This window comes from Pteropus medius, unplaced genomic scaffold, assembly GCF_902729225.1.
Source record: "Pteropus medius unplaced genomic scaffold, Ma_sr-lr_union100, whole genome shotgun sequence".
Classification (NCBI taxonomy): domain Eukaryota; kingdom Metazoa; phylum Chordata; class Mammalia; order Chiroptera; family Pteropodidae; genus Pteropus; species Pteropus medius.
Genome location: NW_024347867.1, coordinates 4,317,279 through 4,341,515, shown reverse-complemented (window position 1 = coordinate 4,341,515; position 24,237 = coordinate 4,317,279). Strand labels below are relative to the sequence as shown.

General features: G+C 37.9%; 1 long non-coding RNA gene across 1 annotated transcript in view; it reads right to left on the bottom strand.

Moving 5' to 3' along the window:
- Positions 1–21,634: 21,634 nt before the first annotated feature.
- The window catches only part of LOC120615794 (uncharacterized), a 46,056-nt gene continuing 43,453 nt past the window's right edge, over positions 21,635–24,237 (bottom strand). The window contains exon 4 of the long non-coding RNA XR_005656364.1: positions 21,635–21,645. This is a non-coding gene — a long non-coding RNA (uncharacterized LOC120615794). The remainder of the gene's footprint in view (positions 21,646–24,237) is intronic.

Sequence of the window (24,237 nt, the reverse complement as noted above, 5' to 3'; positions counted from 1 at the left end):
TCCTGTCACCTTGCCCCACATTATTTTCTATAAGAACATCCCACCCATCCCAGAAATACATAAGGCCCTTAATGTTTTTCAGCTTTGGTTATCTTTGCATCCTCAGAAGTGTCTAACAATGTAATTTGTCAATAAAGTTACTTAACTACTTATTAAACTGCATTTTCTTTTTATGGTGTTGAGTCAAGGTAACAAGAATTTACTTTCTAGAGCCATATGTAATCACTGATATAAAGTACTATTATAAAGGTTGCCCATTTTGACATTAATGTAACAGCATGGACTCCCTTGGAGAGCATTTTATACATGGAGCAGTGTTGTAATTGCTAAGGCAAGCTGCATTCTTTCCAGAGAATAACAAAGATTCTTTGATGCATTCAAAAACATGGAGTCATTGTATACGTTAGTGCTGCCCTTGAAATAACAAAAGACCTTTTGATAAGAGTTCTCGGCTACAAGTGTTTCCATGGCTGCTTGATGATAATGGGCAAAGATTCACACTCCTCCGTTTACAGTTGATTCATCTCTTTTGTGAGTCTTCATGGTGAACAAAGAAAAATGAAAGTAGACATGAAGTGAACATATACTGAGTCATGTGGGGGACATTTTTGCCTAGTTTTCAAAGAAATAGTTAAGCCCACTGAGTTCAAATACAGGGAATTGTGGGAGTTAAATGGATTTAGAAAATACCCCTGGATATATTCAGTTCAAATGCGAATCAAAGAATCCAAATAACTCATATTACACTTTTGCTTTTAATCAAAGAGAATTAAATTATAGCTTTGGAAATTTCTAAGGGCTTTTTGATTTAAATCACTTACTAAAAAAAAAAAACAATAAATGCCAAAGTAAAATTATTTTTAATAAAGAAAATTTTAATAACAAGCAAAAAAAAAAAAAGCAATAATTTCTAAGTCTCTGCTGATCACTTGTTTATCCAAGTTCCTTACATGGCCTTCAAGACTGTAGGATCTAGGTTTTGCCCTACATACCAGCTTCACCTCAGTCCCTTTTCTTCTGCCACACAAGCCATCTTGCAGTTTCTGACTTTGCTGAATTCTTTTATACTTTGGGCCTTTGCACATTATGTTCCTTTTGCCCCAGAAAATTCTCTGTCCCCCTCACCTTCCCCCTACTCCCTCACCATACATACTGGTTCTCTCTAATTCTTTAAGTCTCAGACTAAATATAACTTCCTAAGAGAGATCTTCCTAAAATTTTGACTCAAAGCAATCCAACACCAGCAGACTTTTTATGGAAATTAAGAAGCTGATTGTAAAATATATGTGGAGATGCAGAGGGCCAAGAGTATCCAAGAGAATCTTGAAGATGATGTACAAAACACTAATGGTAAAATTAGAATTATTAATTGCTTGTAGGAATTTAACTGGTACAACTATTTTGACAAACAGATCTGGCATATCTATTAAAACTGAGTATGTACATATAGTATGATCCAAGGAGTATGTACATATAGTATGATCCTAGGAGTTTCTCTCCTAGGTATATAAATGAAAAATGTATTCATATGCTTCCCAAACAGCATGTAAAAATGAATATAGCAACACATTTTATAGTAGCCCAGAATTGGAAACAACCCAAATATCTATCAACAATAGAGTGGGGTGGTTAAATAAAACGTGGAATATTCATACAATGAAATACTAAAGAGTAATGAAAATGAACAAACTGTATTCCACAACATAGATAAATCTCACAAACATAATGTTGAGTGAAAGAAGCCAGACACAAAACAGTACATACCACATGATTTCATTTACATAAATTGAGAAAATATGCAAATTAATCTATGGTGATAGAAGTCAGTACAGAAGAACAGCAGACATAAGCAGGCTTCTTGGGTGCTTTTACACTAGTGAAGAATAGTTTGCTCACATTTATGTTATAGAAGCAATGAAGAATTTATTTTTCTCTTTGCACACCGTATTTCCACTTCTCTATTTTCATGTGGTTATTCACCAGACTATTTCCAATTCAGAGCTTCCAAAATAGTGCCGAGGACAAACTCTAGGGACCTGCTGAGTCCAGGATGTGAGTGCATATATTTCTCAGTAAAAACTGAACTTTCCTTTAAAGAATACAACCATATATTTAAAACAAAACAAAATGAAAATATGCACACACACTCATATACCCAAAAATATCTATCTAAAAATCACTAAACAGATAAGACCAATTTGCTACTAAATTTATATCTCATATGAACAAAAAGAATAAAATGGCCAAATAGTGGACACGTGTTGTATTTCGTCCATCTAGCCCCGCTTTCTCTTCTGGTAACAGTATATGTATAGTTTATGTATTTTCGATGAGGCTGATCCTACTCATTCTTGGTCTCCAGTGGGGAAGGCCAAAATGAACCTTCCTCTGGCCATTATGTCATTCAGGAATGGACCTAAGTCCCAAGCAGGAGCAGCCTTAGACTTTGCAGCGATTTCGAATGTAGAAAAAGTATGAGAAAAGGCCTCTCTCCCTCTATGGTGGCAAGTTACAAGAAAAATGAAATTTGGAGCTCTCTATGACCATCTTTCCTAACCATAAGAAATAAGCCATCCTATTTAGGTAATAGATAAAAATGAGACCAATGTGTAAAGAGAAGTCAAGAAAGCAGGATGGCTAGAGACAGAGTTCTGAAAACAAACTTGGGCCTTGGATTCAAAAACATTTCTTTTTCTGCTCAAAAGAGTTTGTGTTGTATTTCTGTTATTTGTAGCTAAGAGGCTTTGTCTAATATAGACCAGAAAACAAATATATCAAAAAATATTCTGTGAAAATTCAAGATAAAGGCCTATAGTTATAAAGATATTTACCAGATAGATTTTAAAGATTATACAGATTGTTTTAGCAAACTTATTGTTGTTCGCAAATTATTTCCATTGAGTTGTTTTGACGATGTCCACCAAGTCTTTCACACTAAATTCTCTCAGATAAACTCTAAATTAATCATTAAAAAAAAAAACACACACATAGGCTCTTCACATACCTACTAGAGACTTTTTTTTAGACTTATTGATTAACAATAGAAGCTGGGGAAGGAAAAGAGGATAAAATTCAAACCAACTATTTCCACAATTTTTATTAACTTTTGTGAAACAGTGTGTCAAAAGGATAATATGAGTTAAAATGAGTTTTCGGTATTATTTAGAGATTTTGTTCATCCATTATATTAGAGAGGTAAATTTTTTGCATCATTTTATTTGGGTGCATATTTTAGATTTTCCAGATCAATGTTTCCTCTACATCACTAACATTTGGAAAAGTCAGGTATTTTTGAGTATCTATGTCATGGGTTGTCCCCCCAAAAGACTACCTACTTCTGTTAATTTTAAGAGATCATGTTAAAATCGTCAGCATATGACTTTGGATGCTTTGATTTCAAAGATTAATTTTTGCCATTCAGTAGCCCACCATTTAGTTTGTGAAGTTATTTTCTCAATGTACTGTGAGTGATCATCAAGGTTAACAATAGCAGTTGTTCCCAAGAGCAAAGCCATGGACATGGTGTGCGCCTGGTTTGAAGTGCATCTCTGACCCCCACTAGAAAGAATAGGAGGCAATATAGTGGTGGAATAGTAAATTTAGAACCCAGGAAACATGGAATTAATTTGTGTACATCTAAGAGAGAAAAAAAATAGTAAAAATATCCTTAAGGATTGAGAATTATCCCTTGTGGACTAAGTGAAAACTCAAGAGATAAACCCAAAGAATTTGAACTTAAAAGCACTTATATTCTTAACCTTCCTAATCACTTTTTAAATTTTACCACTGCTCACTGGGACGAAAAAAGCAGGGACAAGTGAACTATTACTTGAACTCACCCAAACTATTGAGAAGTAACTCAAGATACATACCATGGTGATAGTTGTTCATGCACATTAATCATATTTGTCAAGAAATAAAACATATTATATATCTAATTGGAACAAATAACCTAAATTACAGCTATAATCTTAGAAAGTACAGCCATTCTTGCTGCTAAAGTCTTGATACAGATATATATGTGTGGATATGTGTTTAATATTTTATTATCAATCATTCATATTTTCTTTTTATTTTTTATTAACTGTAAACAATGGTTTTCAAATATTCAGAAGAAAATTAAACACCTCCAGAAGTCATAGCAATCCATCTTCAAACAATATAAATCCAACAGCACATGAGTCATAGACTGAGTGAGTCAGTCAAATCAGAGGCTAAGCTGGTGATTCATCATTAAACTGAATTCATATGCATGTTTTCCCTTTGCTTGGAGGCAAATGCGATAGATTGAATTATTTTTTAAAAGTTTCTTCTTGACAAACACATCAGACTTGCAAGTGAAAATGGTAACTTCATTCGATGCCAAGCTTCCCCAAAGTAAATCAAATATCTCTGCACAGCACTGACTGAGTCATGTACTTCAAAAGCCACTGAGAGATGTCAATCACGCAGGGCAACAGAAGAGAGAAACTTGAAATACCAGGTCTTGCCCTTCTAGCACATCAGAGACGAATCAGGGGTGTTGGAAGAAAGGAAGAGGAAGCACTAAGCTCCTATTATCCTCCTGTGTGATGTGGGCAAATCACTGTGTTTCCCTGAACTTCAGCTTCATTGCTAATCAAATTAAAATAATGCAAGTCAGCCTACATATTCCATCAAGTGAGGGCAAAGATAGAATTTACAGTTTGATTTTATATCCCCACCAAGAAAAAAAAAAAAGAAAAGCATCTCTACTCTGTCCCTGTCCAAATGCTTATAATCCCCATTTATCATTGCCTTTGAATGAAGGTATTCAGTGTCAACCCTGCTGCATCCGAGCATCACCTGCGGACCTTTTTAAAACATCATTCCTAAGCTCCATCCTCAACCAACTAAATTGCAATATCTGGAGTGGGACTTAGTCACTCACCAGTAATTTCTTAGAAGTTGCCCAGGAAATTCTGATGTGTAGCCAGGGTTGAGAGCCAGGAGAACAGTTGGTTTATAGTGCAGATTCCACACCAGCAGTTGTTGCATAACCTATAAATTTCTTGGGCCCCACCTCAGACAGACTAAGTCAGACACATTGGGGGCAGGATTCAAAATCTGCTCCACATTTTAACAAGCCCTCCAAAGGATGCTGATGTTAGCTAAACTTGTAGAACATTGGAATGGAATAGGTAATAAAGATTCCAGTTAAAACTCAGTGTTATCTAGTAATGATAACATTAAATCATTAGACTAACACTAGTACTTCAGATAGAATTAGTTTTTCAAAATATTAATTCTCTAAAATATCAAGTTGGGCTTGATAATTGATAGAGGTGGAGAGCGGGTGGACACAGAAGTCTAAGATGTAAGACTTACAAATAAGCATCATACAAGCTCTTTGAGGAAAAAAGGTCGCCTGTTGATTCATTATCTGACACTTCATCAAGCTGCAACAGAAACAATTCATAGTCATGGTTCCTGATTAAAGAAACAAGATCCCATATGAAGACTAAATTCTTATAACGTGTTACTACTTATGTGGTTGGAAACCACCTTCATCTTCCATCTTTTGAAAAGCAAGTCATTCCTTTTTTATACACAGAGTGAAGGCTGGATAATGCAAAAGACAGTAGGCACTGTCAAATTTACACTAGTGACTGCTGTGAATGGTGGCCTCCTGAGAACATCCAGACCTTCTGGATTAGAGTAAATTATTCAGCCTAAAAGTAAAATGTCAGCCTGGCCAGCATAAAGCTACTAATGCTAAAAAAGTTATTCAAACAGAACCAGGAGATATTACCAAATAACTCACTTTAACAGCTTAAATCTTCATTTAAGCACTAAATTAAGGCCTTTTACAGATGTGGTTCATTGTGATGAACAAGAAGAAAATATCAATAAAAGGTCTATCACTAAAATAAATTAAAAATTCATTTACTGCTTTAATAGTTTACAGACCTTTGAAGTCAAGTTATACAGATTAGCATGCCAAGTAACCACAGGACAGGTAAAGAGGGAGTGGGTGTGGGGGTGTGGGGGTCTGGTACCAGAAGAAAGAAAAAGTGAAATTTTTTCAGCCTGAAGAGAAAAATATACATGGGGAAACAATTGCTTATAAATGTAAACATGATAAATTTAAAGTTCTAAAATTCTATGATCATAAAGGAAATAATAGATTTTAGTCTTCAAATCAACCTTCTCATATCTGCTTTAGATGTGAAAAATTCTGGATGGCTACCTCAGTTTATAGTAAAGTTATTGTATAAACTCTGGAATTTAAACAAAATATCATCACCTAATATATTAAGAATTCATCATTTTGCCGTAAAATTTAGAACTCTAATTTCCTGAGAATTTATTGAAGACATTTTGTAAATCCCACTGAAAAGTTAAAATATGTGTTTATAGCCACTATTATTTAATTAGATTTTAAAATTTTTTGACTGCTATACTAGTTATTATTGTAATTAATTTTTTTTACTACTGGTGCTTATTTTAATGCATTAAATGTAATTCCTGATGCAAAGAAAGCAGTTTAATATCATCTGAAACTTGGTGGAGCCATTGTAAAGTTAATTTTTCTCCAAGGATGGATCTTAAAAATGCCTCGACCTCAAAGATTTCGAGCCAAAGTCATGTCAGTTTAACTTGAACACTCAATGACCCAAGAAGAGGATTACTAGCAGCTTTATTAGACAAAAGAATATTGTCCTGAGTCTACTAAAATTAATACTGTCCAATCAAGTCTTTAGCAATTGAGTTCATCCTCATTCTCCTCTTTCCAACTTCATAGCAGAAAGCATAACCTTTAGATGCAGATCTCCATAGAGCTTAGCCTGTTTAATCCAGGGTTTGGCATTGCTGTGAGATCAGAACCCTGTTTGTATACTTTGCAGGGAAAATATGAGAGTGGATAGCATCTTCTCTTCTTAGCACATACCACAGAATGTTATCATAAACAGGTGTAATTATTCGATGAATTTGTTTTTTCCAACAAAACATATGTGCCAAAAGGGAGAGCACAGTGTTTAGTTTGCACGCTGTCGTGCCCTGCATGTGCCAGGCACTTACCCCACACGCAATGAATATTTGTTAACAGGATAAATGAAAATTTAATCTGAGAACAGAATAGCAAGCTTCATTATGTCTGCCTCACCTTTAATCCAAATGGAAGAAACAAAGAGGTTTTGTCCTGATTCTCATTTATGCTTTAGTTAAATGTTTCGTAAATATTATATGTAATATTTTAGTTAGAAAAGTATGCTTCGATTTAGTGAGCAGTGTGTTTACCACTATTTGGTAAACAATGAATATGAGCAAGTTGCTACATAACGCTAAGGAGTGAATTAGCTATGAAGTAACAAGTAGGACACAGAGGCTTGACCTAGAGGAGCTGAGAGACTCTACAGGACAACAAGCCTGGCAACCAAATTATATCCAATGTTGGGAGAACTGCAGTTTTACTCTGGGATTCTGCTCACCCTGGGGAATGCCATAGACATGGCCATTGACTATAGACTCTCTGATCTTTTTCTCTTGTCTCCTAAATCTTCTCTCATTATCCATCTCTTTACACCCAAGGCTGTGGCATGCTAAGGGATAACAAAATATGCTCCTTTAGATGAAGAGCTCATATTTTCCTATTTCCTGCCTTCATCTCTTGACAAGGAAACTTGATTTTTTTCTCCCTTTGGATTCTGTTTTCAGGACAGATAAATGAGAATCCCCTCAATTTTCAATCTTTTAAATAACATATTTTTAAATGCTTGTTTGTCAGAGGCATTTTTTCTTGCTCTAGGGGAATGAAGAATCCAGCTAGGTAGTCAGATAGGCAATGCTCATTTAACCAACCCTAACTTAAAAAAGAAAGATGGTCTGAAGAGGGAATGGTGAGGCCAGGTCATTCCTTTCTGGCAGGCCCACAGTTTCTTTCTCAGTGCTCTTTGGCCAAGCTCCAGGGTGCATCTGGCACCCAGTTCTTAATGCTGATCAAAGCACATTCTACCTACTTTGCCCTGCACTTTTCACATGAAGAATTTCAGATTCTGAAATTACCCTTTGCATCCCATTCACCCCCATCCATTCTCTCTGCACCCAGATCTAGATTATCCAGCAAGCTAATTTACAGAGGTGATAAACTATAAGAGCTAAAGGAGTTGGTCACTGGACATGTTTGTATTGGAAATCAGATGTCATGCCTTAAGCACAGAGAAGCAAATCTCCATAGGTGACAGCTCAAGGAATACAGGGTAGAAAAGTACACTGAGTGAAAGTGAAAGACTATCAGGGAATAACAGAGGTGACTGATGATTGGATAGCAGAGCCCCAGTCCTCAGGTCACACAAATATGTATCAGATCGGTCTGCCTCCTGAGACCAAAACTGGTGAGACCAAAAAAACTAAGGAAATAAGCATATGGGAAATGCGACTGAAGCAAGGGAAAGAAAGCTGTTTTGGCTGGTCCATTCCCTAGACTTCATGTACAGTCGCCACCAAATGAATGCACTATGTTCACTCCAGCATCAAAGGACTCACCACCATTCCCTGCAACCACTGCTCTCTCGAATGTAGGTCATCGAAGCCTTTTGCTTCAACTTATACCTTTTCTTAAGACCCAGTTCTTAGTGCATTATTAACTTAAACTACGGAGAACCTCTTTGCTTTTCTATCCTCAGAGGGCATGTTGACTTTTCTTCCTTTTCCTCTTTAACTTTCCTCAGCGAATTTCCCAATAATCCATGGGGACAGGTAGGGATTACTTTAAATAGCCTAAGAATTACTTGAATTATCATCTCTCAGTGGTGTTAGCCGTGAAGTTAATGTTACTATTAAAGAAGATTGCTATAACTTAGAATTGACATAGAACTAAGTTTTTTCTTAAAAGATCATCCACTCTTCAAACCCAGCCAAGTTTGCAGCAATCAAAAAAGCTTTCCCTTTGTCAGCAGTGTGAGGCAGGTGACAAGAATGGGCAGGCTCAGGTGAGGTCACAATGAGCTAATTCTGGGCCAGACCACATGGGAAAAATCATCACCACAGTATTCCAAGGCAAGCCCTGTTTGGTTTTAGGGACAAATAATGGTAAAGCAGCAGCTTTTTCTTTCCTTTTTGCCAAAACCCCTCTACCTTACCCTCTTCCTCTTCTTCATCCTTTTTATTCAGAAGAAAACATTAATGATGAATGTCAACATGCCATCTGATTGTCAATGTTTTAGTTGGCTAAACGCGTATGCTGAGGTCACTGTCCCTCAAGTCCAATCTCCTCTCTGCCCCCAGTTTGGTGTCTTCGCCCCCCAAATCTAGCCCAGCATCTCTTCCTCCCATGTTCCCTGCCCTCTTTCTTCCCCACCACTGAGATCTGCTCACTCAGGGTCTTATCGCCTAACATCCAGTTTCTCCTTGGTTCCTCTGAGGAACTCTCAGAGGGCCTCATCAAGGAGTTTTTTTAATAAATGTTTAGGAAATTTTCAAAACGAGGCTGTGTGATGCAAACAAGAAGAAATTTTATACAGAAATGTGCTTATGGAGACAGAGAAATGAAGAAGTTCTAGCTTTAGGCATCAGTGGGGCAGAAGAGAAATGCAGCTACATGGACAAATGGCTATTAGAATGTTAATAGTCTACATACAGTTGAAATGTGTTCAAGAATGAGCAATCTTAGAAGAGGGACCTCCACAGGCCGTACAAGCACATTAGGTATCTTACATGCATTGATTCAATTCCATTCCACAAATTTCAAGAGCCAACAATGTGCCTAGGTGCTATGATGTATGCCAGATACAAGACATATCTGATTCCTGTCCTCACAGAGCTTGCAGTTTAATGGGCAAGAAATACAATGTGATATGACATGAAAAGAGCTACAATGGGAGAAAAGAATGAACTTGGGCCCATACGAGGATTCCTGCCTAATCAGAGTCACGGAAGACTCCTGGAGGAGGTGACATTTCAGCTGCAGACTGAAGGCCGGGCAGGAGTTATCCAAACAAAACTGAGAATTGGGAGAGAAGGGGAGAGTTTTATCTTGACAACAGTCCTGTGAAGTAGGTGTGACTACTTCACTTTTGCAGTAAGATAATCGAGCCTCATTGGGGTTAAAAAAGTTCCCCGAGGTCTCAAATCCAGTCATTGATGGATAAAGGCTTGATCCTCAGGACAATTGAAGTCCAAAGCTGGGCTGGTTCCTTGTTCTACATCAGGTCTCTGGCTGCTCGCCGCTTTACCTATTCTAAGCCCTCAGAGAAGCACGTGACATGACAGTATTGTCTGGCCAGAAAGGAGGGCAGGACAATGCTGACCCATCGGAATTTTATCACTGAGCAGCAAGGCCCCCAACAAGGGCACCCTTGAATTCACCGCAGAGTTCCTGAGCATTCTCTCTCCTCAGGACAAGTCCTAGTGTAAGCAGCACACAGGAAGTAAACTTGTTTCCGGAGAAGTGTATGCAAATGATTTTTAAAAGCAAAAAAGAAGCTTTATTCAGAGCAGACCGGACTAGAGTATATTCAAAACAAAATCTTTTGTAAACACTATAACATCTCCTTTCTCTTAGAATAAAGCGCAGCTGGATTATTGGGAGCTGGCTTTTTCTAGCATAGCAAGTCTCAGGAGATTAGAGACTGTCAGAGACAGTCAGAGAAAAAAATCCTTAATTAAACAGCTTGTTTTTATTCTGGCCCCGTTCATAGGCTTGAAATACTCTGAGGAGAAAATTAAGTGACTGACGTAAATGTCTATCACTAAGTATATTTATTTAAAACCTGAATGGCAAAAGGCAAACATTATAGATATTAATGAAGCAATAAAACAAACATTTGACCTTTTTTTTTTCTCAATGATATTAATTTGTTTAGAAGCATGTTTGCCAGATTCAAGGTGAACTTCTTGCAGGTCACATAGAGGCCCTTTCAGGCAGTGAAAATTTCCTTTTTGCATACATAAAGGTGAGAGGCAGATAGTATGTCCATAACACATAGATGTAGAGAAGTCTGTTTGCTATGCAGATAACAAAAAGTAACACATCTAATGCTTTACTTTGCATTCAATGCCCAGAATGTCAATGTATAGCTCCACTATCCAGGCAAGGCAATGACACCTTCAGAAGGTGCAGGCTGTGCTTTCAAGAGGTTTAATATAACGTGTGGAATTCCTACAAGGCTCACATGCCTGCTGACTGGTATGGATATTTCGGAAACCATGCAAAAACCTCATCTTAGGTGCTTTTCTTCCTCAGCTCTCCTCCCTTCTTTGCACAGCTGAGTTCAAAAAGCCCTGTAGAGGCAGAGCCATTTCTGACTATGGCCCGTTTGGCCATTAGCAGGCTGCTGAAGTGAGTCTGGCTCCAGAAAATCCCTAACTGCCTACCCTCTCTCCTTTCCAAAACAGAAGATATTCACCCTGACCTAATTCCTACAGAACTGAGGATTATCTCAAGCTGTACCAACAACTAGTTCCAACTCCCCAAGTCTGAAAAGAAGACATGCTTTGTTTCTGCCATTGCACCTAGATTTCTCATATCTCTCTGTTCTTGAAGGTGTCTGATCTGAATTCACCCCATTTTCAACTTTCTCTCTCCCTCAACCCCCACCCCTCACCCGTCCCCCTGCTCTCCTTGCATCCTTCCCACCACCACCATTACTACCACCAGGGGAAGCTTTGAGATAAGTCAATGAGATAAGAACCAGGCCTGTTTTTTTGTTAAATTTAGACGGCTCATATTTATATTATTATATTCTGGGTTGGCATCTGGCCAAAACAGCTTCTTGTTTTCTGCTTCCACCTTCTCTCTTCTCTAACCCCTAACACACTCACACACTAGGACCCTTAACCAAAGGGTAACAAGAATATGATGTGTCATTTTAGTTCTTACGTTTTAACTTTAACTTGCTTCTCATTGTCAGCAGGGCAGAGATAGTGACTAGAAATAAATCAAGACATGAGAATAGGAAGGGAACTAGCACACTACCAGTAATTTTGCCCCTGTTGCTTCTCTTAGCCTAGAGTAGCAATCAAGAGCACTGACACTGGAGCCAGGCTGTTCATGTTCACACCCCAAAACTGCACTTGCTAGCACCGAGACCTTGACTACTTTAACCAGCCTCTGTGCCTCTAGGCCCTCATCTGTAAAACAGGGAAAGAGATAGTGCCAGTCTCTTAGGCTTGTTATGAGGATTAAATGACTTAACATGTGTGAAGCATTTAGCACGTTATAAGCCACAAATAAACACTAGCTATTGTTACACAGGGAGATACAAGCTCTGATCTCAGCCAGAAAGATTACTGATTTCAACATTAAAAAAAAAAAAAAGCAGAATTTAAACAGTTGTTTATTTTTTCTTAACACTGCTTTCAAGTTTTCTTTTAGGTTAGTGTCACTTTGGAAGCATAGAAAGTATTTTGAATTTTATGCTCTAGAAAAGCTATGCATGATTGAGAGACTTTTACTAGATAAGTATCCTCTCTCTGTGGATGTGAAGAGACTAGAAATCAGGCAGATTTTTCTGAGATTTCTTTGTAGAAAGATAAATTGTCCAGCTGGATCATGAGTCCTGGTAACCTATAAATAAATCTCTTTCTTCAAATCATGTTGTTAGAAGAAAGCCTGTTATGTTGTGCCTTTTCATAGAAATAATTGATGTTGTTACATCTCTAGAATCCTTCATTCTAAGAAGAAAAGGCTTCATCTATAACTTGGCCCCATATTTATATTCTGTCCCTGTCTAAATGGTATTAAATGTCCAGCCTGAAGGAAACAATCAGTGCAAATGCATTCTGTGAGCCCATGAAAGTACCATGCCTGCTAGATAGTGAGTGCCCAGATTAAATGTTGAGTGGATTGTTGAATAAATGAATTATTGAAAGAACAAATGAATTTCAGAATGAGTAAATGGAGCAGTTCAACAGTGAAGCAATGAGCTGTTGTAGCAGAAAATGTATTTCACTTGGGAATAATAAGAGATGATTTTCCAGGCAACGCTTAACCCGAGTTATTATTTCTATAAATGAAGCTTGGAAGTTGTAGAAAACCTTTCCCTTCCACAGCCATTTTACAATTTTACAGACATTCGTAGGCATTTTGAAGCAGACATCTGAGCCAAAGGCACCCATGGCACCAATTTGCATTGCAAAGAGTTGCATTTGCAGCATTCCCAGTATTTGCTTACTTCAAGAGGTAGGACAGTCATAGTCTTTTTCATCAGTAATTCTGTTTTTTGAAATCAAGAAAATTAAGCCCTGACTTTTCTAAGCCAGTAAATATCTAAAAGCAAACCTCGAGGACCTGTTCTTGGATGTGATTCTCTTCTATCTCCAACCTGTGCTACCGGCCTTTGGGATGTGGATAAGCTGCAAGGGTCCCAGCTTCTCCACTTTTCAAATCTTATCCTGCCCTTGAAAAGCTCTATGCTACTGCTGTTCTGGCTACTGGCCAGGTCAACAGTTGAACTCAACAAACATTTATTTTATATCACTATGATAGGCTGAAGCTCCCTCCTGTGCTCTTCTCTGTACCCTTTCTGAGAAGCATTGACTTTGATCACTCCCCACCTAAAGACAAATGTCAGGTCACCTGGTCAACCAAAGAGCCTCACCCTTTACTCCACAGGGTCAAAGTCTTCTAAATCAATCTTTTCTCCATTGTTGGTAACATCCCAAATATTCTGGCTGAAATGTGCAGACATACCATACATTGATTCGTTTTATCTCAGAACTTGCCTGTCACATTGATTGTTACCTTTTTCTGAAAATTTCAAAATTCAGCATTTTCAGTAACGAGCATAATCCCTTCTCTCACCTCTGGGTCCCCATAACCTGCTTGACTCTTCTCAGCATATCTAAAGGTGCTAGTTATCTTGCCCTCGTGGCTTTAGAGATGAAAAATAAATTGCTCCAATTTAGAGTCTTCTTACAAAGACTGTCTGCTTTTTTTTTTCTGTGTCCTTTTTTTCCCCACTTCTTTTACAAAAATTCTCCCTTTGCTCTTATCTGCTAGTGGGACTGAAAGACCATTACAGGCTGTCTGTAGCTGGAGAAAAACCTGATGGCATTTTTAATATCCATCAACATAGTGCTGCCACATCCATTAGTATGGATCTCACATAAGAAGACGGAACAATAACTTCTAAAATGCATGTTAGAACCACCCAATAAAAAGAAAGGTCTACCATATTTGAAGTTTTGCAGCAAATTATAATTAATCCATGATCAATAATTAAATACAGTTGACCCTTGAAAAATGTGAGGTTTAAGGGTGTCGACCTCCCACACATTTGAAAATCCTCATGTAACTTTCAACTCCCCTAAAACATAACTATTAATAGCCTACTCTTGACCTGAAGCCAGATGATCTAGGCAGTCAATTAATATACATTTTGTATGTTATCTGAATTATATACTGTATTGTTACAATAAAGTAAGCTAGGGAAAATAAAACATTATTTTAAAAAATCATAAGGAAGAGAAAATACATTTACAGTATATATATATTTTTAAATCTGCACAGAAGTGGACCCATGTAGGTCAAACCCCCGTTGTTCAAAGGTCAACTGTAGTTTACTAGCCCATGTCCTGGGTAGGCTTCTTGCTTGTTTTCTGTGGAGGCAGAGGAATCTTCTAAAAGAGGCTTTGGAACAGAAACAAGTGCTAACATCTGCCATTAATATGCATGGAAGAAAACTGAAATCAAATAGATTTTCTTAGAATTTCAGATCAGGTACCTCAAAGTGTGCCTGAATTAATTTGGAAAGAGACTAGATTCAGCAATTAAAAAGTCGATGTTCTGTCTCTAAGACCCAACCAGTTGCAAATAAACTTTATACTTTTCTCCTGTTTTACATTATTTTCTTTCCAACTTTGAGAACTCTTAATAGACTAATAAGTAGCATTGTTGGAAGACCAATGATATGAAGATTCTAAAGAGGAAAGACTGACCGTTCATTAATAGTGGTGACTTGTTAAAAGCCAGAAGCTTACTTAAAATATTCCACCAGAATTCTATGGAGCCCTCTTCTATATGCTACTCAAGGTTTAATACTTAACCATATCATGGTCCAGTGCCTTCAGTTCTATCCTGCCCTGCAGCATGTACCCAAGCTTCTCGTAAGTTAATGGGTCATTCATTGCACCTGATTTTTCTTAGCCCACCCACTTCCCTAGAATTCGGAATTTATTGCCAACATTCTCACCCCTTCACAAAATTAATATAGCGCTACTAGGACCTGGTGTACTCTGAAAATATCCAGCAATCATAATTCCACATTTAGACCTTTGAATCCAGTAATCAAAAAGGATAAAAGCTGGAGCAAAGGGAGGCATTGTGTATAGTTCTAATTAATCTATTTTGACTGTTTGCAACTTCCAAAAATTTACAGATAGTGACTCAAAGTTAATTGAAGTATTAGAAGAATAGGAAAGAAATAATCTTTTAATGAAGACTTGTTTAATTCTAGTGTATTTCCAAAAGCTATCCCATTTACAGATAATGAAATTGAAGATCAGAGAGGTTACTTGCCTAATTTATATTAATTAAATGACTATGTAAGCATTAAAAGCTATATATAGAATCGAGATTCAAATTCAGAAACCCCCAACATAGAACTCTTCCACTAAACACATACTGCCTTCCTAAAATCAATTGGTAGTGCCATTATTGGTACTATCAATATTTTCTCTTTCGTGCAAATAGTAAAGTTAAATATACATTATTGACAGTGCTCACTCTTAAAGAAGAATTTTTTTCAAGACCGGTAGTTCCAAACCTGGCTAATAATCAGAATTACCTGAAGAACAACTGAAATATTTCTTAGACCCTACTCATCAGCATCTCTGAGGATGTACTCCCAAAATCTTCATAAATATAAAGGTAATTTTCATCATCAGCCAATTAGGAAATTATTAACTCATGACAATAGTGACAAAAACCAACACTACTACTTGGAGACACAATGCATTATATATTTTCAAAGTATTAAAGCATCCTTTATTTCTTCTTATCCTCATATACACCTGTTGGGAAGGATGTGGGGTAGATATTTTTATCCTCCTTAGATACAAGCAGAAAACTGGTTCAGTGAAAGAAGGAAATTGAATTATCTTCTTCATCTTCTTAGGTAAAATTGGATCACCTAGGAAACCCAAGCTGGGTGTGGATATATAGCATTAAGAATGTAAATGTCGCTTACTAGATTTCCCCCCTTTCCTCTTTCTCTGGGATCACTGGCTGGATGGCATTAGGGGATGAATTGTTTCTTCACAAAATACATATGTGGATGTTCTAACCCCCGTACTTCAGAATGTGACCTTACTTGGAGATAGGGTTGTTGCAGGTGTAACTAGTTAAGATGAGGTCACGCTGGAGTAGGGTGGGTTCCTAATCAGATATGGCAACTGTCCTTATCAGAAGCGGAAGTTTGGACATACATGCACATATAGGCAATATCATATGAAGATGAAGGCAGAGATTAGGGAGATCCTATGAGCTAAAGACATGCCAAAGATTACCAGCAAACTGCTAGAAACAAGGGGAGAGACATGGAACAGTTTTCCCTTATGGCCTTCATTCAGAAGAAAGCAGCCGTGCTGACATCTTAATCTCAGATTTCTAGTCTCCAGAACTGTGGGGCAATCAATTTCTGTTGTTTAAACCATCCAGTTTATCGTTCTTTGTTATGGTGGCCCTCACAAATTAAGAGATCAGAAACACCTCCCACCTGGATGATCAAATTACTAGTTAGCATTTCTATTAAAGGAAAAAAAATCAATAAATACATTTACTTATCTATAGGTTTCTGAAAGGCAGTTATGATAGTCATAGATCTTAGAAGATATAAGTATCTCTACAAAAAATTAACTCAGAGAAATAAATTGCTCAATATAAATATGTTTAGTGTTTTGTAGAAAAAAATAGCAAGAAAAGTAGAAAAAAATATGCTCACAAATCCTACCTTTAGCTTTTCTCCCTAGTATTTAGTAGAAAAACATCAATTTGTATATTTCTAATTGTAGTTGAGGGAGTGTATAATATAGATAATCATGAACCAAAGCTTTAGTCCACTTCCTCCTAATGTTACACCCTGGCACTCCCAGATGTCTGGGATGAGGAGCTTCTCATTGTTCTCATCTCCTACTCTAGGGTGTAAAAGTAGTTATTCTGTAATATATGGTAAATATCACGTCATGGGTCCCAAACTCTGTGTAGATGTTTCAGAAAGAATTTTGCTTCAAGATACAAAATATTTAATAAAGTAAATTGAACCTAACATGTCTTGGTCTTTCAAACAAAAGTACTCCAGAGTAAAAGCTTGACGGGTCTGTCAGGAATCTGCTAAATTCTCTCTCTCTCACACGTAGCTCTGTGTGGTGTGACATCCTTGCCACCACACACCCACTGTTTTGGTTGACGAGTGCTTTGGATTGATTTATTTTTAAATGATAAGCCATACTTTCAAATATTAAATAAAAGATTTTGTAAAACGAGCATTTTATGCATATTTTGATCATTCCCATTACATAACCTGTTTTGGAGGGCGTATCTTATGTGTGATTTTTATGATGCAAAGAATAAGGCATGTGATCAATTAAGAATACCTACAGGTGTACAGAGATTATGTCAACATAACTAGTGTTCACTCAGTTGTGTAATATTTCCAAATATCTGAATGTTTGGCAACATGTTAACCAAATATACAAGTGTATCCTCTTTTAGTTTGACGGAGATCATGGTCATGCTGTATTTTCAAAGAATCCAACATGAATTACTAAATCAAAAACACAGTCCACCCAGTTCAGTGTTTGGTCTCAAATGATGGCATTGGAGAAGGCTACATGGGTGCCTCAGAGCTTGGCTTGAAGTCTGCAGTCACCCCCATAACATCGTTTCAATCCAGTGTGCATTAATGATATTTCACGCTTTACATACACCTGTGTAACAATAGATCAAACCTAAATTAGAGAACAAGTAAAGGAAAAAGCCAAAGGAATAATTTGGGATTATGCCACGGATTTAACATGCAGTCCACTGAACAAGTAAAACTTTCCCATGGAGGAACGTAGGCCGTGTGTATACAAGTGCAGTCAAATCAAACAGACTACATTTTTTGGTTCTGGCTGATTCACTGCTGCTTATCTACAAAGCCACAGGATGGCAATAGAGAAATTCCTGTTGTGCAACTACTGTTCAAATAGTTTTATGGAAAAAAAAAAAAAACGAGACCAAATGCTTTGGTTCTAGTACAATTTGCCTGTGATCTGGGCATGTTCATGCTTTAGGGAAGCCCACACTCATGCTGGCCACAAGTTGACACAGCCTTGGCCTGTCATGATCTGACCCTATCTTTCAGTCTCCACTCTCCACTTGACAATAATCTCTTCCCTCCTCCAATCCATGGCCTTTTAAAATAAATAAAAACAAATATTCATTGAGGAGCTACCAGGAACCAGGATCTGTTCCGTGCCCCAGAGTTACAAATGGTATAGAAACAGAGTTGTGTTGTCACTGGCAGTTAGAAGCCTAGACGGGGCTGCATTTCCTGGCCTCCCTCACATTCTTCTGTGTCCACATGACTAACTCTTGCCGATGTAATGTGAGCAGAATTGATGTCTATCATCTCCAGGACAGGGTTTTTTAGAACCTGGTGTGCCTTCTCCACTTATTAATCTTCCCCTGGTTCTTGCTGGAAACAGAAGACTCTGAGCCTTCCCCTGGTTCTTGCTGGAAGCAGAACCTCTGGAAGGAAGGATCGGGTGTCTGATTCCCCCAGGTGAGGGAAAACCACCAACCAGGAACAGCAGCATTGAACTGTTAAGGAAGTTTGTGATGCACTTGAAATGTGTTAAACCATAGAACTGTTGGAACTAATATTTACAGGTCTTATCATTAACCTAACTAATACAGTGCCAGGTGGCCATGGCACTATTGAGAAAAATAGTGCTCAGATGGAGGATGAGGAATGCAGCAGATGAAATTTTGCTAATCTAAATAGAATGGTCAAAGACCTCATTGATCAAGGGATGTGAGCAGAATCTGGAAGAAAGTGAAGCTCTTGGGAAAAGCTTTGCAGAATGAAGGAACAGCGAGTGCAAGGGTTCTGAGAAGAAAGCCTCCCTGCTATGTCCAAGGAACATCAAGAGGCCAGGATGCCCTGAGTGGAATAAACAGTGCAGTAGCTGATAGGGCTGGAGGTCAGAGAGGAAACAGAGGACCCAATCGGATAGGGCTTTAAAAACTATTATAAGATCTTAGAGTGTTGTTCTGAATGAGATAAAATATTATTCGGAGATTCTGAGCAGAGCAACGAGCTATTTTTACATTGTGAGTGGATCACTCTGGATGTTCAGTTGAAATTACGCTGTGCAGGGCTGGAGAGAGTGGAAGTGGAAGCAGTTAGGGAGTTATTGCAAAAGTCCAAGTGAGAGACACTGATGTCTTAAAACTAGGGAAGTGACAGTGTAGTGACAAAAAAGGGTCACGTCTTGGATATTTATTGAAGATATAGCCAAGAGGAATTGAGAATAGATTAGGTATGAGGTGGGTATAGGAAAAAGTTAGGAACGGACTTGGGGCAGCAGTTCTAAGTGTCTTTACCTCTTGATGATCCAAATGAAAACATCAAGTAGACAGACTTTTGAGCCTGGAGTTCATTGGAGAGGTCCAGGCTGGAGGGGGAAAAAGGAAGGTGGCATGGTAGAGGAGAGTCAGTCATCAAAGTATCATGTTATTTAAACCCATGAGACTAGATAAGATATCTAAGAAATTAATATAATCAGAGAAAAGAAAAGGTTCAGAAACAGAGCCTTGAGGCCCTCCATCATCTGGAGTTTGGTGGGAAGAAGATGGAGCTCAAGGATGGGAGAGGGGAACAGTTCTCAAAAAAGGAGAAACATCAGGAGAATTTTGGTTCCAGGAGGAAATAAAATGTTTCAAAGATGAAGGATGGTAAATTATACCAAATATTGCTGCTCGTTAAATAAAATGAAGACTGAATTTTCATTTGGAATTTAGCAACATGCAGATTTTGGCTGGTGATGCTGAGAGAAATTTCAGGCAAGTGATTGGGGGAAACACCTGATTAGAGTGGGTTTAAGAAAGAATGGAAATAAGAGAAAGTAGAATTGACACAGATAAACCTTTACCGGGGTTTTGTTGTACAGGGGAACAGAGTAATGGGCAGTCTCTAGGCATGTTAATTTTTTTTAGGATGGGAGATACTACAATACATTTCATGTTGATGGAGATGATTCAGTAGAGAGGGGAGAAATAATAATGAAGTAAAGAAACAGAAGAAATGCTGGAGCCATGTCCTTGAAGAGGAGGGAGGAAGTGTGTAGAGTGAAGGGAGCGAGCTTTTGATAGGAGCAGGGACAATTCATCCTCAGCCATAGGAAAGAAGAGAGAATCTATGGGCTCAGATGCCAGCTTGTGGTTAGATGTGATACTTATATTTTCTCATTGAAACAAGAGGCTAGTCATCAATTAAGAATGAGGACGAAGGTATTGGTATTTTGAGGAGAGAGTAGAAGGAGTAAAATTGACATTTTGGGGTGTAGGGGAATGAATGAACTAGGAAAATAGAGCAGGATGGTCTGGCTACACTGAGAGCTCCCTTAAGTTCTTTGGTCTCAAATGAAACCAGAGCCTATGGACATGAGATTTTCTTCTCCAAGAGCAGCTGCTAAAGTGTAAGATGGAGTAGGTAGAGTTGGAGCAAACCGGGGTTGAGGGTCATGGGGTCTTTAAGATAAAGTTAGAGAAGGACAGGGAAATTAAAGGTTTATACCAACAAATGATGCTAATGATAGTATGTGGGATTTAGTTTGGGCAATTAAGGAGAGTGAGGCACAGTGAAAAGCTGGAAGTGAGGGGTAATGGATTCCTGGCCCTGGTATGATCAAAGAATTATTGAAGGTACTAGAAGCAGCGGGCCAGAAGCATCTGATCTGGGCTGGAGGAAGTGTATTTATTGGCAATGAGGCAGCCATATCTGACTGCCTACCATTCCCCGAAGCTCAGGGCATTTCAAATCACCTTTAAATTTGCTCTCTCTATTTCTTCTTGTTGGAATAATTTTGAATCTCCTCTTTGGCTCTTCTCCAGATCCATTGCCATCTCCTGGTACAGCTTCCCCTCATCCTCCAAGTCAAAATTAATTGCCTCATCTGCTGTCGTCACATAATGTGTTTTATTCACTTCTCATATGAAGCTCATCACATTGTATCATCATCTGTTTTCAAGTCTGCCTCCCCACAGCCTGTGATTTTGAATAGGATAGGATAATATTCTGCTCACTACCACATTCCCAGTTTGTGGCTAGAAGGCTGGCCCCCAATCCCCACCACCTTGCCAGGGGCTGTAGGCACTGTTGCCCTGCTCTAATCCACTTTCCAGACTCCAGTCAAAGTGATTTCCTTAAAAATGGAAATCGGGTCATGTTATTACCAGGCTTAGAACTGTTAATAGACTTTCCAGTTGTTCTTAAGATAAAGACCAAATTCTTTCCATGACATGTATGATCCTGCAGGACTGAGTTTAAGCTTGCCTCTCTAGTTTCATGGCTCACCAGTCTCTCTCTGCCTTTTACATTCTAGCTGCCCTGGTCCCTTAGTACTTCCAAAGTGCCATGCTTCTCTCTGAAATCAGGGTCTTCTCATGTGCCTTTCCCTCAGTCTGGTACTCTTCCTATCCTTCAGATATGAGTTCAAGTATCACCTCCTCTCTGACTCCCAGCTAGGTGGGGATGACTTATCACATAACCTCAAAGCACCCTATGCTTTTCTCATAGCCTTTAGCAGCATTCGTAATTACATAGTCACAGGTGTGGTTATTTAGATTAATGTTTGCTACCTTTCTTGTCTGGAAGGCCCATGAAGACAGCGACCACGGGGCTTTGCTCTTTAGTGTATTCGCAGCACCTACCACGATGCCTGACTCATAAAAATACATCATAAATATCTCTTCACTGAATGAATTTATTAAATTAATGTATAGATGGTTCTAGAGTTTTACTTAACATTCTGTAAAATATAACCAATTTGATTATCCAAATACTTATAGAAAAGAACATTATCAAACACACACACACAGACACACACACACACACACACGCACGCACAAAACCAGCCTTAATGAGTTTTCACACAGATCTTTAAAATACATACCCAGACATTTCAGATTGTGATTTGTCACTTAAAAGCTATTCCTAATTATTGAAATGAAGCTGATGCATATGTGGTATACCAAGGGGTACTCCCTCCTGAATGTGAGTTATTCAGAAATCATGCTGCATTGAATATTTCGAAATGCACCTCAGGCCTGGAATCAAAGCTCACTGGAATTTTCCTGCACAAAAGATAACCAATATAATGAAAGGCCAGTATGTATATTTGTGTGTGTAGATTCAATCAAGAGTCATTCCCTAAGCCCATCCATAAAGTGGAAAGTGGACTCTAGTTATCTATTTTCCATATCTTAACGGAATTTTTTTACACTATAATCATTAATGTGGTAAAAAAAAAAAAGTCTCTTTAGGGAAAACATCCATTTGTTCACTTTCTCTTACACATTAGAATTATAAATAATAAGCATATATAAATGTGCAAAATGGGCAAAATAATAACATTTATAACTGAATGTGTCTATTTCTCTTTTTTTTAGTTGGTTTATAGTTAAGGAAACCAATAAGAATACAAGAATCTTTTAAACTATTTTATTTTTTTATTTAATCTTTAAAAAAATTTTTTAATTTTTAAAAAGATATTCTAGGAACTACTTTGAAGAAGGGTTTCATCTTGTGCAATAGAAAAAAATTGAAACAAAACTAAAGATAGTGTAATGATCCCTCTTTACCTACTACCAACCTTCAACAACTGTCAGTATTCCACCACTATTCTTTCCTCTGAAGAAATTTGAGGGCAAATTACAGGTCGAGTTCAAGCTTTTGTTCTGCATAGTTGCCCAGAACAATCTCCTCACCATTCATCATCTCCGCCACTAGCACTTCTCTGACTCAACCAAAGATAAACTACTTTTTGTGAAGCAGGATGGACTGTGTTTACTATCATCACCATGGCAAATGGATTTCTCAGTGACTTGCTCAAAAGGATCCCTTATTAGAATATCTCCAAAATAATCCAACTCTTTAGCACAAGGCTTATAGCATCTTAAGATGACTGACACGAATTTATTCAAGATCAGTTTTTAGAAATTGATGTACTGACACAGAATCTAACACAGTCATGCTTATGATTCATAATTTCTCTTTTTGCACAGGCTACTTTAAAAATTCATATAAAATATAGTTCAGTTTCAGTTACAACTGTTAAAATTTACAATTATACTTCTCTTTTATGATGCTGGGTTTTAACTTAGCTTTGTAATGTTACTTGTTTTGATGTTCAGGGAGCAGTCTCATGATTTTTATACTTTGTTTTGTATTTTGGAAATTACCCTAAACCTAACTATTACACTAATTTTTTTCAATAGCATGTGGCCGAGCCCTTGAAAAAATCTGGCTTCACTAAAGATAGAAGTGAATATTTGAATCACCTATCATTAAAGTAACCTAGAGAATAAATAGACTTCCTTCATTGTTCCAAGGGAGATGAGACGTCCTCGAACCTTATCTTGAACTTGGCCTAGTAACTTTGATAAAGTTGGTTCTGCTCTGACCTTTGAGACCAAGATCAATGGCTGGGTTTGCACCCATCACTCAGTCTCCTAGTGACTGAGCTTGCTGGCCTCCAGTCTGTCAGCTGCTGAAGGCTGAGGGTTGTGCCTAAGACCCTATACTCCCCTACCCTCGAATGTCTCCTTTTGGTTAAATACATCTGCAGAGATAGCCTGCACTGATTCCCGATTAGACACACCTCAGTTTGAGGCTGTTATATTCACTTTGCTTAAGGTACGCCTGTCTTTATCCATTAGAAAGTGCTAATTTGATATCTACTTTCTTGAGAACTGTCAAAAATTTCTTCTCGTTTAAATCCCACTACTACACACAGCAAGGTCTTTATCACCTCTTGAAGTTTCCCTGGACTTTAACCATATGGCCATCCCCCAAGTTCCTTAGACTTGGAACATAAGGCTTAGAAAGTACTGGGTCCTAGTGAAGGTCCTTCCAACCTCTGTTCATTTATTCATGTATTTATTCATCCACTTAATAATAATACATTGAAGGCACTAGAAGTTAGCTGTTCTCTACTTGACTTTCCATCAGGGCATGGCCTCTTTCCCATGAATCTTCCTTTGACACCTAGCTCCAAGCATTCTTCTTATGG